The sequence below is a fragment of the Dermacentor andersoni genome, chromosome 5, assembly GCF_023375885.2.
Source record: "Dermacentor andersoni chromosome 5, qqDerAnde1_hic_scaffold, whole genome shotgun sequence".
In the NCBI taxonomy this organism is placed as follows: domain Eukaryota; kingdom Metazoa; phylum Arthropoda; class Arachnida; order Ixodida; family Ixodidae; genus Dermacentor; species Dermacentor andersoni.
The window spans coordinates 75,770,455-75,785,665 of NC_092818.1; positions in this window are offsets into that span (position 1 = coordinate 75,770,455).

A 15,211-nucleotide genomic window follows, 5' to 3' on the forward strand; every position below is an offset into this window, starting at 1 on the left:
ATGGTGACTGCATCAGTCGTTGCTTCTGGTAGAGAAGGGGCCAATTAACGCCTTCAGCGAACCCACCATCTCGTGAATAGCGCTTGACTAAAGATGAGCCGCACGCATGCTTTTTAATTAATCTTCGCTGCAATGCAAGACGTGCACATGTTTTATGTGGATACGTCATTTCGTCAACCTTTCTCTTCCAGTGATTCCTGCAGGAATCATAGTACAAAGGAATGCTCGACATGAGAGAAAAAAAAATGAAAAAAATGAAGCCGAAACTATGTCCTGAGAAATCATAGAGACAGCAATGGTGGTTGCTTTTTTTTATTTATTTATGCTACCTTAGTACCGCAGCTCACTGGTTTCCTCTGGAATTTAGAAAGGAAGTCCACAGGTTGGCGAATGCCGAGATTATGAGCCTCGCTTCGTTGAAGCCTGCCACCTGAGGCGTGTAAAGTGTCTTAGGCATGACATAAAAAGAATGTTTGAATAATTTGTGTTAATTCCCCGTACAATTGGGATTGAAATTTAAGAAGTTTGAAGCAAGGCAAGCTCCTCGCAGCACATTGACATCGCGAAGTAGATGACTCTTGCATAAGGTGAAAAACTGCATTCGGAATTTTATTCATTTGTTTCTTGCTCTTTTTTCGTTCAGTGGCCCGGAAGACAAATTAGTTAGTTCAAAAACTAAATTCGGATCACAAAGGGGTCAGTTCATAGGACGCAAAGCTGCTTAACGGATTTTTTCCTGTGGCAGCACGTTTCTACATATTCATATGACCGCGGACATTATGCAGCACAATGCTATATATGGCCTAGGAATATGCATAGTTCCTCTCTGCATGGACACGCCATGTGCAAGAGATCAGCTTATGATTACACGAAACTTCACACAGTGCAACAGGCTCCCTTGCGGTGTATTGCACCGGTCACCTATTTGGCTTCGAAACGCATGCGTCGTGGCAGGTTCATTTTGATTCACAATGTGAACTATCACGACTCGCGTTTGGTGTTTGCGTGCTAACAAGAACGCTGTGGTAGGCAGCTTTTTACCAATGTAACTTGCTGTGCAAGATACACCATTGACATTCACTCACTCAGTGTCATAAAATTTGGCATGCAATAACACACACACACACACACACACACACACACACACACACACACACACACACACACACACGCACGCACGCACACACACACACACACACACACACACACACACGCACACACACACACACACACACACACACACACACATATATATATATATATATATATATATATAGCGTTCTATATCAGCACATTTTCTCTTGTAAAGTAAAAGTCATTCTGAATACATATCGGTCTCATTGATGATGAAGTGTCTTTCCTAGCTGTGCACGACACTAAGCACACACAGTAGCCGAAGGCAATGCCCAGGTATTCAAGTAACCGTGAAAGATCATTTGACAATCCTGTCTGTCTCAGTAAGTAACTTACATTATGAAGTATCAGATAGCAAATGAAACACGGTAAACACGTACGGAAAACAAGTGATTTACGCTATTGTGCTTCAAAGGCTACATATTTATATGCTCCACTGAAGTACACCCAGCATAATAGACGCCTGTAGTGATCACGAAAGAGAGAGCGAGAAAGTGAAAGAGAGAGAGAGAGAGAGAGAAAGAGAGATGCTACATGTAGCGCCATCTGTGTGCTGCATAAAGAACTGCGTCTTTTCGTGCATATATTATGCGCAAGCTCGTTTTTCAGTTGGCTTCTCATTGCGATGGCTACGTTTGGAATGACCGATAGCATATATTGAACCCACCGTATTAGCTCGAACCAAAGCACCTGCCTTTTCAATGTCTCTGAGTATAGAGGAGAGTTATTAAAACCGAATCGTAATTAATCACATTCGCAAATGCATTTTTAATATGAAATACAGTAGGGGCGCTATAACTTAAAGTTATTCCAAACTTTTTTATTCCGATTCTGCAATCAGCGCTCCGCGATTGGTCAAAAACATTTTTGGACCACGCCCACTTCCCCTGTCTATCACGCGGCGGCACGAAAACCGCGATAGCTCCCCATCTGATATGACGTGAACACACTGATTATGCATGATTGGAAAGAACAAAAGGAAAATAGTTATTTATGATTCGACACCTTTTCGCCATTAGCCCTCGGCTAATGGTCAAAAGTTCTTGGGCGACGCCCACTTCACATGCTTGTCCCGCGGCGTCACAAAACTGCGAGAACTCACCACGTCAAAGTAGCGAGTTCATTAATATGCCGAACAAAACCGAATTTTCTTCTGAATAACCGCAGGCTTCCCCGTTCCGAAAGGAATAAAAGATGGCTGCCACTGATCGCTCAGGCACTAGGTACTCGCACCTGCCGGAGAGCATGGGTTTATTTGCATACAATAAGCTTTTGGCGTGGCCGTGTAACGTTTTCGAGCACTTTCGGCTCATTTACGACCTCGTTCTCCCAACTCTTCTTTGCTGAGTATTTGTTTTAGCGGCATTCTTAACCTTCCGTTGCACGCCGTCGCGATTTTCGACCAGCCATCGCAAACTAAGTACACTGTAAAATAAGTTACACCCTAAAAAGTTAAAAAGGATGTAAATATGTCTGTAACTCACACCCTTAGGGTGTTATCTTTATACCCTAAGGGTGTGAGTTATAGACACGTTTACACCCTTTTTCACTCTTTAGGTTGTAAATTATTTTAGAGTGTAAGGGGAAGCGGACCAATCGCAGACGCCGGCACCACCCTCTTCATCCGGTTATCGATTTTCAGTGCACTGGCTCGGCCCCATCGAATGCCTCTCCACTTGAGCGTGCTCCTCGATTCCCGTCAGCCAATTAGATAAGACAAGCCGCTCAGTGCAGACAACGTTATTCGTTCTTAAAGCAAACAAAATAACCTCCTATAAACGAGGAGAGCGTTTGATTGGTCTAGTCCGACAACCCTGCGTGTCACCGCCTGATGCTTGCTTCGGTGGTTACGTAAATTTGATCACAGGAGATTATAATAAAAACACATTGCAATAGTTTTACGTGATAGGACCCAGATTAAAACAATTTGCACTGTTCTCAATCAGGGAGTACTGAATTTCGCGTTACAGGGCGCTACTATAAAGCGTAATTTCAAAGTATCAATCACGCTGTCTCGTACATTTAATGTAATGAAACTTAATTATTTACATTGGTTTTTATGCGCAGGCTAATGAACACCAGATGGTCAAAAGTAAGCCATAGACCCATCAAGACAGCGTCCCTCATAATCTACAGTGCAGTTTCGAGGTGTCAAACGGAACAGTAAAACTTTAAAACTATTCTCCGGCTTATGGACATTGTAAGAGCCATTGTTACGATTGGGTGGATGTCTCATTTTCCCCCCAATTAATTGTAAGAGTATATATGCTCTATAGTATACGTATATGGCTCTGTGAGCTCATCTTGAAGTATATATATATAGTCACGAAAGCAGCACAGCACATTTACATTAGTTATCGCTGGAGTTTGCGTTTTTTTCCTGCTTTCTTCCGGCTTTTGAGCGACGCTAGGCATTTCAGCGGCCTATTTTCCTATGGAAAGCAGACAAAAGCCAAACAAAAACTCTAGCGGCGTACTTTTCCAGTGTTCGTCGCTCACTATAGGTGCAGGTTAATAACCCTAACCTTTGCGCTTTAACGTGCGCTAAAATCGCAACGAAAGTAGACCATGTCCCCTGCGAAGGCACACAAAGGCACAACCGTTCCGCAATACCTTTCGGCGCTCGCAGAGTGCGCAGAGACTGATGCGAGATGCCCCCCGCAACGACAACGAACAAGAGTCGTTACGTAACGGACAAGCCATTATTTCGACGGAAAACGGAATGCGCCGTCACGGGGTGCGGGGAAAAAAAAAAACGCTCGCGCGCTCTCGAATTCGAAATAGTCCGCGCGTTTTTGTTTCTTTTTCGTGTTCTTTTTTTCTTTAGGCCAGCAGCACCAAACGCGTCAAGCGGGAGGAAGCCAAAAGAAAGCGAAACCCGGTAGCGCCGCACGGCAAACACACGCGCACACATGCAGGAAGCAGCCAGCCGTCAGCCTTACAACAGCCTCTTTCTTCTTCTCTCTCCGCGGCGAGCTGTAAAAACCATCGTGATTTACATTCCCACACACGCGCAGAGTTTCTCGCGCTCGTCGCCGCCGCAGCCAAGTTGGCAGCGCTCGCGGAGCCTGAGGCTTGCGTATACGTATACCTCGCTGCCGTTACTTCGGGGTGACCTCGCCTGCGCTCTGACGAGCCCTCGCAAGGCCCTCGGGCAAACTGTGAAAGGAAGCGTTCCCGTCTATATCGCAACCCGACTGTGAATGCATCGGGCGCGTTGCGCGAGTCGCTGAGCGCTCGTTATCTTCTTCTTGTTTCTTCTTCTTCTTTTTTTTTTTTTCCGACTCGAGCGTTTCGGAATCTCGCTCACACTCACATCACACGCACCCTGTCGCGTGGGCCCGCGCAAGGTGCTCGCACGCATCGCGGTCCCGAATGCGTTCACTCGCGCTTCCGCGGGCCGCTGTGTATGCGCGCGAATGCACGGACGCGCGTGCGAGCGCGGGCCTATGCACTTCGCGGGATAGCTGTCGTCGGCCCCGGCCCGAGACCAGAAACAGCTGTAAAGTCGTAAAAACGGGAGCCGCGGGTGCGCGGTTGCCGGTTTGTTGAGAGTTTTACGCCCGCGCTCGCGGGACGGAATGCCCGCCACCCCGGAACCGCTTCAAGTGTTACGTATATATAGTATACACGCATACGGGACTCTCGCCTTTCTTCGGGCGCGTGCACCCGCTCCTCGGTGGAGGCCTGTCTGGGGGGGCCAAAGGCTGTGGCGTGTGTTGTTATATACAGACGAATGCGTAACGCGGTCTATATGTGCCATGCAGGAGAGAGTGGGGGGGCGCTCGCAGTATGCAGCCGTTTACGACATGTTAAGCGCGAACGATATGACCGCCAAACAGCCTGAATAGCGGCGCCGTCAACGTTCTCGGGGAAGAACCGGCGTTTATCACCACATTCGAGCAGCTTGCTGCCAGACACTGGCAAGAGACCTCTTTTGGGGGAGCGTTGGGCGTCCTGATGAGGTGCTCGTCATTGAGTCTTTTTGGCGAGGTTGTAAATCACTCGAACGGGCAGCCGGGATAGAAACGAGCGATAAATTTAGCGGGCTCTTCTTACCCAATGGCGGAGGGAGTCGCGAGGTTATAGATTTTGCCACTTCGATTTCAAGCTCGTGGCTTATAAAACTAAAGCAAGAGATTGGCAGATGCGCTGTTGATATCACCGTCACTCAAATGCTCACTAAATCTCCTGAATACCCACCGTGTGCACTCAGTGGTTATGCCGCTCTATGAGGCTGAGCATGAGTTCACGAGCTTCATTACAAGTTTCGGCTTTCGCATTCCATTGGAGACGACGTTTCAAAAAAAATTTTTTTAAAAAAGAACGGTCATATACTCAATCAATAATAGAGCCACAGATAGTCAAATTTAACCCTTAGTCGCCCACTACACTGCCTATCTCTCAGGACGAGAGAAATCGCTGTCCAGTGCTTAGACGATGAGCAAAATATAAAAGAAAAGAAAGTCTGATGCAGAAGGAGACGCGACATCTTACGATGAGAGACAAGTGTGGAATGAAGCAGCGTATAAGGAAAGGACTTGAAAGAATACGTCGTCAATTTTATTTTGAGCCGATTCGACATACCTTTCAACTTGAACAAATCTTTGCAGATACATTACGGAGTGTGTAAATAATTGGAATATAGACGAACTAGTATTCTATTTAGTTTACAAGACAATGATATGCAGCACCTCTGAGCACGTATTTTGCATAGCGATCTACCTTCGCTCATTGTCATTCGCTCGTAAGCCGCCGCGCCATCTTTATCTCCATGATTGGATAGACCGATAAGAAATGAAGAAGGAAAAAAAAAGTGACAGATCATTAGACGGTAGCAACCCTGATTTCGAGAACCGATAATTATTTGAGCGATCAGAAAGCACATAACTAAAAACGCTTCCGGGCGCGGTTGAAGCTGTACGCAGGATATGTTTACGCCCTTAGACTTACACCTTCGACGACCGGAATGCGAACGTTTTTTGAAGCACCTGGCGCGAAGGGTCCAACCGCGCATAAATTTTTGTAACAGATGGGCGCCCTCCTTCAGTATACCCCGCAACTCGCGCTCTTGGCTTTACCGATTCCAACCAAGGTGCAACCACTTCAATGGCGTGTTGAAAACCGCCCAATGGCAGCGAAAGGCCGGCGTGAGGACAAAACGAGCGCAACTACATTGGACGGCGTCGTTTCTCACCGACTAGCATCAATCCCGGCACTAGGACACGTTTGTTTGCAACGTTTCTCGCATTGTTAGTGCTTATAAAGACCAGTGGGTGGCCTGGTGCACCCATAAGCTTCGTGGTTCACTTTGTGGTTGGGCGCTGCGCGTGTGGAAGTCGTTGCCATAGACCGTGGGTTTCGCTTCCTGAGGTTGAAAGATGAGCTGACTCTTTTCTTCGAGGTGGCCTTCTGGATCTACGTTTTCAGAGCACTTTTTTCCTACAGTGAACGTTGAAGCGCGTCCTCATCCATCGTGGGGTACTTCTAAGTGTAGAAGGAAAAAGAAAAAGCAATAAAGGGTCCAAGTCAGAATCCAGTAAGCAGAGATGACGCGAAGAGAAGGAAGGACATGTGCGACTCCCACCCTTGGACCCGAAAGCTCGCCTCAGTTCCTTCGTATTAATTTTTCTTTTTCTTCGTTTCCTAACTTCGAACCAGTGATGCTGTGCAGAGCAGGTAAGTGTAAGAAGAGAAATATAACAAAAAGAAACTGAATTCAACAGCATTTAGAACCACACAAGAAACGAACTCGGAGTACAATCCCTCCACCGATCGTTCCTCTCTCTCTGCTCTGTCTACCTCTCACTCTCTCTCTCTTTCTCTCTCTCTCTCTGCTCTGTCACGCTAGCCACCCTACCCGCGAGCACAATGGAGTCGAAACGCGAGGACCGCCCATGGGGTTCCCCCCCTTGACTGCAGCTTCCAATCAGAAAAGAAGCAAGGCGCACTGGTTCCGTTCCGTTCCCTTCCGTTCCGAGCTTTCTCTGTTCCCTAGCGACCGGCGGGCCCTGTGCTGCGTCGCGCATCTGTTCCTCTTTCTGTATCGCTTCTCTCTTTTGGGGAGAGCAATCCCTGCAGCCGCACCGCCTGCAGAGGAGCGCTGTTTTCCCCATCCGGCCTGCTTCAGTGCCGGCGGGCACAGAGCAGCAGTTCCAGCTTTTGTATCTGCGCCTTTGCCTTCGTTTGACTTTTACTTTTCTCCATGTTGACAGAGCCTGGACACTGCGTAGTCTTTCTTTTTGTACGTGTTCGTGGGTGCCTAGTTTCGGTGTTGACGCTCCGCAGCACCAAGTCTTTCTGTATTCTTTTTTTATCCCTGCGCTCCCTTTAACATCACGAGAAACGTGCTTCGAAGGTTCTGCTCGCTTTTGCGCTGCCAGCGAACGCTTCCTTTATCCCGCAACTTCTGCGAAAATATGAATGCCGTAGCGAACGCAACCAGCATTCATCAAAAACGCTGTTCACAAGCTGTTCTTGCTCGATACGCTATTCATTAATTTTATTTGTATACGTCTGCGTGCCTTCTTTTGTGGCGGGCAGACACGAAACGAATTGTAGAAGGATCAACATTTGGGCGAGTTGGTACTAGTTGAACATCTTGAAGGGGCAGCGCAATAAGACGAAGACAGAAGGCAGGAACACACAGGACAGCGCTGGCCTGTGTGTTCGTGCCTTCTGTCTTCGTCTTATTGCGCTGCCCCTTCAAGATGTTCCACGAAACGAATTCACTGGCACGATAATTTGTAATGAAGGCCCGGTAAATTTTCTGCTCTCGAATCCTAAACTAAATGGTTTTAAGCGATAGGCGTTCCTGCTGCGACACACGTGTATGGAATCTGCCACCTTATAATAACGAGCAGTGCATTGTGCGGCTAACACGCTGCAATTTAGTGGCAAGCATAAGCCTTGTAACCGTCATTGAATATGTAAGCAAGGCTGACGCTCATTCGCTGCATTCGAGTTTAGATTACATTTCAATATTTCATAGCCGCTGATGCCTGGGCCTTTGCTCTAACAGTAAGTACTGCAGCACGTGTGACTAAAATGTTGTTAAGTGAACTCGAAGTACCAAATAACTTAATGTTCCCTCTACTTTGTCGGTCGGTCTCTTGTTTAGCAAATATTTCAATAAAAAATTAAAAGAAGCTTAGCGCAATGTCTGCAGGATTCTTGAGCACTGGCGAACAGATGTAGAAAAGAAACGTGGATTATTACACGTAACTTTAAGGCAAAATTGAATTGAATAACCTAAAACCTTCACATTCTTCTTTCCTATGAGAATGAATTAATGTGCGTTATAACTAGAAAGGCAAAAATAGTATGCCACAAATGAGTTTATGTATTCAAGTTCATAAAGATCCACTCTTCTTGAGAGAACATGAGCTATGCCACATAATTAGTACAAGTATGTGGTCTCTCACGATAAGTTCAAGATTCCAATGCCATGCTAGAACAGTTCCATGTTTTTGGTAAATGCTTAACCGTTGTTGTTGTTGTTGTTGTTTCGTATATCCTGCTGGTCGTTTCAGAGCGCTGAAGAAATGACGATAAAGTAGTATACAACAATTTAAAGCTGTATTCTTCGAAATCAAGCGTATCTGAAGACGATAGGCATGCCTACTTATTGCCATGGAGCCCACTTAGGCCCGAGGTGAAGTTTCGTGGCTGTTTCGTATATGACCTCTGGTGGGTTACCAGAGCGGTCTGAAACGATCAGTCGAATATGGCGCAGTTTTTAAGAGGATGTCGGCGATTGTATATGAACTAAATCTTCCGAAAAAGATTTTTTTCCAACGTAGTGGCACACAGAATGCATCTTTTAAATGTAGTCCTTAAAATATATTGTGCTTGAAGAATGAGGAATTTTTGACATTGCAAGTTACTTCTTTAGGTGGCGTGCGGCGGCTGAGCTCGATCCAGGTCGTGGGTCCGTTTGCCAGTGTCGGCAGACGCATTCTAGTAGGTGCGCAATGCAAAAAAATAAGGAAAGAAAGAAAAAAAAGAACTCGTGTACCATGCTTTGGGCGCACGGTAAGGAACCCTAACGTGATCAAAATCAACATGGAGCCCTCTGATTATACGACGTCCCTAATAATTCCGCTGGTCAGTTTAAACCCCACAATATAACTTAATTCAATGACACTGCAGGCTGAACCATGCGAAGCGTCATATCTTATCGCACGCGCAATCATACGTCCCTCGTAACTGTCACCTTGCATCGCGCGCTACCTCTTTCCTCCTCCCTTTTCTTCCCGTTTCTCCCTGCACCAATGTATAGGGTCGCAAACCAGGTGCAACATAGCTGGTTATCTTTCCTTCCCTTCCTTTTCTTTATCTCTCTCTTGCTGCGGAAAAGTTCAGTGCAAGCTTTAGAAGAATGTTCAGGAACATTGAACCAAACTTCTCAGGCACCGACATTTCTGGTAAGCAAAAAGTTTAGACTGCGCGCATACACAGTTTGCACGGTCTTTCTTAAATGCTAAGGTCCCTCTTACGTGCGAAAGCCAACTGCATATAATCTATCTATAAAGCTCTCTCATATTACGCTGCGTGCTGAACGTCAAATACCTGGGGGGGAAATACGAGCACATGTAGCGCCATCTGTGTTCTTTGTACGTAACTACACCTTAGTGTGCATATTTTATGCTCAGTCATGTTCCGCAAATGAATAATTATTACGTTAACTGATTCAGTATCAGCCACTCAGCGTCCACAGAATGAAGAACAGAGCGTTTGGTATAGCTTCGCAATGGCTTGTAGGGCCAACCGAAGCACCACAGACAGCCAATAAGAAAGAGGGCCTGACGCATATTCACGTTTTTTGTGACCAACTTGAGATCTTGCTTAAGAGTTACTGTATAGGCTATCTGTCGCTTTAGAAAACCTATACAGTAACTCTAATCTTCCTCTCTCCGACAGCCACCCCGCCTCTTTTTCTTTCTTATTGTTATTATTGTAGGCCAATTGAATCTGACAGGGTCTTACATATAACAACATGTGTCGTAAATATAGCCTAACATTGATTGGTACTCGAATTCAAACATCGTTTTGTAGACATGTTGATGTGCAGTCAAATTGCAAAGCCTGTAATAATCAGCGATCGCATAATAAAATTTTCTCCTAGACGAAAGCCTCCCTCCAAGTCTTGTGGGGTTTATTACCGGGTTTCTCTTCGAATGCGTGCCTAATTCAAGGCAAATGCCCCCTACATCTACACTCAACTCTAATGTATAGATTTTGCGAGCGATTCGTGTGATTCAGGCAGACCGTGTCAGTAGGTGTTATTTTGTGTGTGTGAGAAAGAAAGGGCATAACTCTTCGTTTGTTTTTACGTCTTGCAACAAGCAGGGAAATGTGTAAGAAACGGGCCTATACCAATGTATGTGGGGCCTGTAAGCCGTTTCGACACTGCCTCGACCCGCACTGAGATGTTCTAATGGGGATTCCCATATGTTAATGGCAGATAATACTTTTAGCCTGTTAGCACGTGCGCGCGTGCAGGTGTGTGCGTGTGTGCATATGCGTTTGCAAAAAAATGTGCATATCCCGCAGCCTCTTAGAGCGCGGAAGGCAAGTGTCATTCGTGAAGTTGCGCGTGGCAACCTGTTTTACTAGCTCAGCTTTCTGTCGTTCTAAGCTACAACTGCATATCATATTGACCGCAAATAAAGACGGGGACAGAGGGAGAGAACACATAAACAGCACGGGCGGTAACTTTCAACTATTTATTCACGGCAGCCCGTGGGCATATATAGGCATAAAGAACATGCGCAGATCGCAGCAAGCAAGAACACTCATCAGCCTAGCGTGGCAACCAATTATCAAAAAAATCTATTTCCAATTGAAACAACCTAATGGAGGTGTCAGTAACACAATCTTGGCCTTTCTTTCTTTTTTTTTTTTTTTTGTGATAAGCCTCCATCAGTTCGCGTGTACTCTGGTCATGGCTTCTCCCCAGAATCTTTATCTCTTTAAAAAGAGGTGCACAGCGACAGGCATTGCAGGGCGCAGGCAAGTGCGCCAATTCATCTTTCGTTAACTTTTGTTCATCTACAACTTTTTTTCAAGCTACAGCTGTTTTATAACTTTCTTCGCTTATGCCAATTTTGTGCACCTACTTTCTCTCCCTACCTCACAGCAACCAGCCATCAGTGGTTTTTACGGAAACAAAGCAGTTGTGTGCTTGTTGCTCAAATTTGTCCACGAAAGAATGCCACGGTCTGCAAGGCAGGCAAACGAGAATTCTCGTTCGCAACATTGTTTTGTCATTGATGGAAACATCTGCAATCACGGTGTTCCACGTAACAATTTGTTGGCAATAGTTCTTGCGAATTTTCTTGTGTAAGATTAGGTTTGCGAGCCTGGAAGTCGGATCTTAATATCGGGGAAGGCGGTTTGTAGCGCTTAAAGTGCCTACCCTTTTACCCATAAATCCCATAAACCCGCGAACTCCTTAAACCCACGCCATTCAAACCACGAACGAGGAAGGAGCCCGTAAATAATCCACGAGCACGCAGGAAGTCAAATTATAGTCCCTTAACTCTGAAGAACTGCTAACGCAAGACTTTTTGCGTAGGTCTGAGGCGCGATCTGAGTCGGCGGCTTTTCCTTTCGGGGTTTGCCCCCTTTTAGCGGTGCCGCTCTTTTGTGCCGCCTAGTTCAATTCACGGGGGCAGGGGCGTGGTGGCCGCGAGTGTTGGGGAGCAGCTGACTGGGCGAGCCAGCGTCCTTCGCCGCCGCCATGCGAGTCGATGCGTGCGCTTTTGCCGCCAGAGCCGAGCACGGAGGGGGTGGCGGCCGAGGCTTGGGGCGTGCGTTCGTGTGCGTGCGTGCGTCTGTGCGCCTCCCCGCCGTTCTGCGTGCGCCGACGGAGGGCCACCAGCCGCGCGGGCGCCATTGCACATCGCTGGAGCGTCGGCGGCAGCCGCTATTATGCCATTCCGCGAATCGAAGCCAGGGCGCGAGGGAGGGGGAGCCGCCCCCTGGCGGCGGAGCCGGTCATAACTGGGACCTGACAGCAGCCGCCGCTGCCTGCTGCCTTGAGGAATGTTCGCCGAGCGTGCAGTGGCGCTGGTCACGCGCATGCTGTTCCCCTGGCCCTGCGCTAACGTCGACAGGCTCAACACTAACGTACTTTCTTTTTCCTGCTTCTTTCCGATGTGTGTTCCTTTTTATGTAATGAATATAGAATCGTGGATGTCTTTGTTCTTTGTCAGTTTGTCCTCTGCGCCATGTTAATACTTTTGTTTTCGTGTGGGTTCATTCCACTTCGGTTTGACTGTGAAACTCGGAGTGTCGGTGTTCGGGTCAGTGGCACTCCTATATAGCTGGACAGGCATAGCTATATAGCTGGACAAGCTACGGCGTCACGAACGTCAACACTTGGACGTCATGCTTGAAGACTGCAAATGTTGTCCGCTTAAAATGGCTAATGCGGCATCAAACAAAGTACACGCAGTGCTTTCTTGTGTCTCGTGTACACCTTCGACAGTGGCAGCGTTGTTCGAAGGACGAGAACTGCAAGACATGAGTGGCGAGAAAGTCATTCTAATTTTGCCTATTTATGCCATTTTGTGCAGCCCCTCTTGACTGTCGTTTTTGTCATATTTTTGTTAATGCTTTGCAACTGATGCGTTGCAACACCTATGCGTTGTAGGTGCGACCCAGAGAAGTATGTATTTGTTTTAGTGCAGGTTGAACGAAACACTATCTCGCGTAAGCAATCGACGCAAAGGACGTGGTGACATAGTGGCTTTCTAAACGTCATAGGGCGTTTTTACTTCACTGGATGTTTTTAGACTTACCTTACTTTTGTGCCTTTCCGCAGATGTAAGAAAGTGATACCAGCCCTAACGCGTCAACGTGAACTCAAACAGCAAAATACATAAGAACATAAAACTGCCTGTTTTGTATACCAGTATGATTAGGCGCTATAGCTGGCCAGTAATGGGTTGTCAACTCTACTGAAAGTACATTCCTTGGCGCAAAATGTGTGACATAGTATAGAGAAATCAAAATTCAATTACAATTTCGCAGCTGTGCATACGCATGGACAGAAGCGACATTCACCAGAATCCCGAAAACGGGCGGCTCGTCTGAGTTCTCCTGTTAACCTTCCCTGTCAATAATCTCAACTAATATGAAAAAGGTATTCTCACAATGCACGAGGTGTGCGGCAAAAGTTGTCACATATAGTGTCACTTCACGTATGGAACGTTGCTTGGTTTTCTACATCCGGGACTCGTGTATTGTTTAGCAAAAAAAAAAAAAAAAAACAGAACTACTGGTGGCCCATGCATTCAAACTATAAATTATGTAGGTGTATATGACAAAACAGTAACTGTGTCAACAAACATAACAAATATGCCAGTACCTACCACTCAGTTTATTTGCACATTACAACGCAGAATATTACAAGAATGACAACGTATATATGCCTCCCTTGTAACCATAAATATATCCCATACGCGATACAAAGTAAGACGAACAGGAAACGGTAATTTTGTTGGTTAATTCAATGACTATAATTTACTGTTTTTCTTCCTCTGGCAATATTCAAACCATTTCTCTATAGGCACAAACATTTATGACAGGGACCCTTCACGAGCAACGTAAGCACCATTTTCGGCTCTAAATAAATTGTAGCGGCAAAATTTATTCATCGTGTCTTAGTATAATTAAACACGCTACCGTATTTCTTTAGCAGAAGATAACTTTAATGATTATAGATTTGTTGGAATAGTGCTAACAGACAGTGCAAGTCACGAGAAAGACGACACATCACCTGGAAAGAACAGCAATTAATTTGTCCAAGCGTCAATCTCCATATAAGTGGCATCGGCTAACTGTACTTTATTCCAAAAACAAGAAAGGATGGGCTATTTTCTCTGCAGTCTTACAGCGAAACTGTCTATGGCTAGGATCCCGGGATTTCTTAGTGGCTTGACGTCAACAGAAAACTATCATCATCAATGGTTCATACCTTCAAATCAAATGGCTCCTACCCCCGTAAGGCAGAGGCTACAAGCACTCAGGAAAGTGAAGTGAACAATGCATACATTCTTTGGAATCACGCAAAAAACATACAGAACAGCACACGTTTCAGCAAAGAACAAGCTTTAAAAAATCATCCGAACCACATAATTGATGACAAGGCGCTCCTGCGCCTATACACGCAATGCAAAACGCGTATAGCGCTCCCCGCATACGCGGTAAGGAATACTCTTGCGCAAGCTGCCGCGGCGACGGCAGCTAGACTGCAGCATGCGAAACAGGAAGTGACGAAGCTACACTTTCGTACGTAAAAGAACAACCGGCCTAGCATTTGATTTGTGTTGTGACAGTGCCATGGGAAGGCCAGATATAGTGAGGACTCCTGAAGAGCAGCGTGCATAGGAGGCGCGGCGAATTTTTCTTCTCTCTGGTCCACTCTTTGTAGGTGCACGTCGCAAACCAAATCGCAGGCCGTCGAAACGCCTTAGGCTAATAATTTGGTATAGTGAATGTGAATGTCGCCGCGTCAATGATTTCAACCTAGGTCGCAATGTGTAATCGTTCTACAGTTGTCGCCTATAGCTTCGCTGTACAACTATACCTTCACATCGTGGATTGGAGACCATTTTAATTAGTTAATTCCTCCCCAAAAATACAGCGAACATATAGGCATCTGTTCTGGAAATTCCATGTACAAGTGGAAGAAAATTGTTCACTGTTCAGACTATAAGTGCAGGGCAAGCAATTAAAAAAAATGATAGTCACATCTTCCCATAAATTTAAAACTTGTACCTTAAACATATGTGCTTTCTTTTTCTCAGAAATGGAAGTTATCTGCAGACGCCTGCATGAAGATCGAATAACGATAGCATAACCTATAGCTGCAGAAAGACATGTCTGCGTAACCTTTCTACATATAAGCACGGATCAATACCCAAACAAGCATACAAAGGACACAACACCGCACTGTAGCAGTTACTTAGCAAGCAGTTGTTACAATTCACGTGCACATTAAAGTCTTTGTTGCTGTTTGCATTATTATTTTCCTTCTTACATGTGAATGAAAGAAAGCCAAATTTAT